This window comes from Macadamia integrifolia, chromosome 5 (genome assembly GCF_013358625.1).
Source record: "Macadamia integrifolia cultivar HAES 741 chromosome 5, SCU_Mint_v3, whole genome shotgun sequence".
In the NCBI taxonomy this organism is placed as follows: Eukaryota; Viridiplantae; Streptophyta; class Magnoliopsida; order Proteales; family Proteaceae; genus Macadamia; species Macadamia integrifolia.
In genome coordinates, this window is record NC_056561.1 from 23,108,212 (window position 1) to 23,111,202 (window position 2,991).

The following is a 2,991-nucleotide window of genomic DNA, read 5'->3' on the forward strand; positions in this document are numbered from 1 at the left end:
GGGGGGTGGGGGGTGGGGGGCGGGGGAGGTGTATAAGATTAATATATTATTTTAGGGGAATAGTTTTAACACAAACTCACACATTTTTCAGACCATTATATATTGTTATATAGTAACATATATTAAATATTAATATATCAATATTTCATGTTGAGTTTTCCATGAATGTTAGGCCAAATTTTTGGAAGTATTTCCACTTCTCAAGATCTTACACAGTAGCATTTGCCACATATTGAATTGCTAATCTTGCTTTAGGCTGCTTTATATAATTACTAATAGCATCTGGAATTGCTTTTATGACATCAATGGAAGTTTGGAGCCAAAAGAGCATGACATTGCATTCCAAGGAGTCAAAGTGTTGGTTTATGTAATAAGGGTTGTTTGGGCACTAGTTTAGTATCTTGTTGTCTTATGTTGTAATTTTACATTTTTACCTTTTACCACCCTAGAGAGGCGTATGTAATTTCATGCTTCATGTTAGTAAATCAAATAGGGGAGAGGAATCTTTTCTCTCCCACATTCGGTTGCACATCTTCTTCTCTCTTCTTCTCCTCTCTTCTCTTCCCTAATCTTCTCTTCTTCTCTTCTCACCTCTTACCTTCTCCTCTATCTAGAATCGATCCTTGCACCATTTCCAACTTCAAGTTCACTGACCACAATCAGTATTGAAGGAAAAAGGAAAAAAAAAGTACCAACTAAAAGGATTAAATCCGAGCAGAGAAGAGCCTGGATGGAGAATTCAAAATCAAACCATAAGGCCTAGATCAGAATCCCTCTAATCCCAAGAGTTCCTCTCTTAACTGAGTCGCACAGCAACAAGGCAACAGCCATTCTTCATTGATAATTTGTTTGGATGCCAAAAGAGGCTACAAGATCTTTATTTAAAAGGAAAGACTCCCTAACTAAGTAAACAACTTGTCTAACCCAACTTACATAGCCAATAGGAAACTTAAAAGTAAAGGAATTAGACTAAAATAAATAACTTAAACTAACCTAATAAAGTAAATCCGATATACCTACCTCCTACCATTATTTAGGCTAATTAAAGTGTCCTATTACAAAGAAAACCCTTTGGACAAAAGGCCCAACACATATAACCCAACTCAAGGCTCGTTTTCACAAAAATAAAAAAATAAAAAATCTACATTTTATCTGCATCAATTCTCCCTGGCTTGAAAAAACTTGACCTTGGTTTTGCAATGAGCCAGTGACGAGGGAGAAACAACATGGGAGTAAAAGCTCTGAAACTCTGCTGATGTGGGGACACTCTTCAACCCTGGGAGTTTTCTCTTGAAAGTAGTGAGGTGGAATTCAAAATCAATAAATTCTCCAACAGTAAGAATAGCATCAAGGGTGTGACAGCTTCATGCAAAGTATACTCAAAGTCTTCCTTAATCGTGATCTCATCTGGTACTACTGCTTTAATGATGTCTTCATCAACCTCTGTAATGCAATTCTCCACATTAACAGCCTTTAATTGTTGGAAGTCCATCTTAAAGTCTTCAAGCATTGCCTCTTCGTTTTCATTGCAGACTTCTTTGATTTCTTCATCTTTATCTTCAAATGTATGCTAACCTCTTGAAGTGAAGCTCTACCTTGCAAGGAACTTGATATTTCACCTTGAATCATTAATGCCTCTGCAATTGCTATTTCCTATTCACCTTCACAATCCAAATCAAACTTATTTACAAAAATTGGATTCTCCTTTGCCGGCTAATCCAAAGTGGTAGGCTCCTCTTTCAATTGTTTCCTTCATTTCTTCCTTCGATGGTGCAAAGTTGAGTTCAGCCTATGCTTTAACATTATTGGTGACAGATTTCCAACACTTTCCAACTTGTTAAATGAATTTCATAGATGGATGCTACAAGTTGTCTTCAGCTTTGAATGCCTTTTGGTGGTATTCTTGTCGAAAGGAGAGCTTTCTTTCTATATGCTCTAGTAGTTACTTGCTCTTCAACTCGTGCTTCATCTCTTCCCAAGTCCTAGGCTTGCCTCCTAACTCTAGGTCTCTCTTCATAGAATCTCCACCATTCTCTTGCCAGGCTCAATCATGTCATACTAGTCAAAGTACTCATAAATAAATTTACCCACTCAAAGAACACATGGATCAAGCTTTCCATTATATTCTTTCAACTCTAGCTTAACCTTCTATGAGTCATCAAATTTCCTAGGAGGTAAATCAGTGTTGTTGCCAACATATGTTCTCACATGATCCTCAAAAATAACCAGCAGTGCCTGTGGTGTGGGAGTTTTCTATGGAAACCTTCCCTAATGTCTGCTAGTGTTCTGTGATGTAGCTGGTGCCAGGTAATGATCATCTCTATGGTCCCCTGGAGTGGGCTTGATGTTGTGACAATGTATCAACACGTTGCTCCAAGGATACCAATCTATCAGATATACTTTTCATCATATCAGAAAGTTGTCACATATAAATCTGATCTTCTCTTGATTTTGTTAGGTTAGAACCTGATGTAGCCATAGTTACCAAATTGGCAGGGGTAGATAGGATGAAACCTAGGTTCAAATTACACAACCCTTTAACACAGGATCTCAAAAAAAAGCCCTAAAACAGAATTTAGGACAACAATAAGGTCACAGTCACCTTATCAATGAAGGTCAGATTCTGGTCAATGACCAGAAACTGTTAGAATACTCAAAACCCTAGAGTACAACGTTCTAACAGTCAGATTGAGCACAACAATCAAAACAGTAAAACTTTGAAACCTGTAATTCAAAGTTAGGTGATTTCTTATAACACTACTATCGATTTCAGCACCTTGGAGCCCAAAGCAGGGGTGCTGCCAGCTTCTGGTTGGTGGCCCTTTGCTGTATTTTGAATCCCACTATCAACAAAACCAAAAAAAAGGATGGATAAAAATATATAATAATGAATGAAACAGGAGAGATGAGGAAAATATAATACACCCTGAAGGGCAAAGGGGGGAAGGAAGCCCAAGGGAAGGGCAAGAGCAAGCTCTCAAGAGGGGGGGG

General features: G+C 37.9%; 1 protein-coding gene across 1 annotated transcript in view; it reads right to left on the bottom strand.

The window, feature by feature from the left end:
• The window catches only part of LOC122079949 (putative methylesterase 11, chloroplastic), a 22,848-nt gene that overhangs the window by 4,543 nt on the left and 15,314 nt on the right, over positions 1-2,991 (bottom strand). The gene's annotated exons all lie outside the window — the stretch shown is intronic.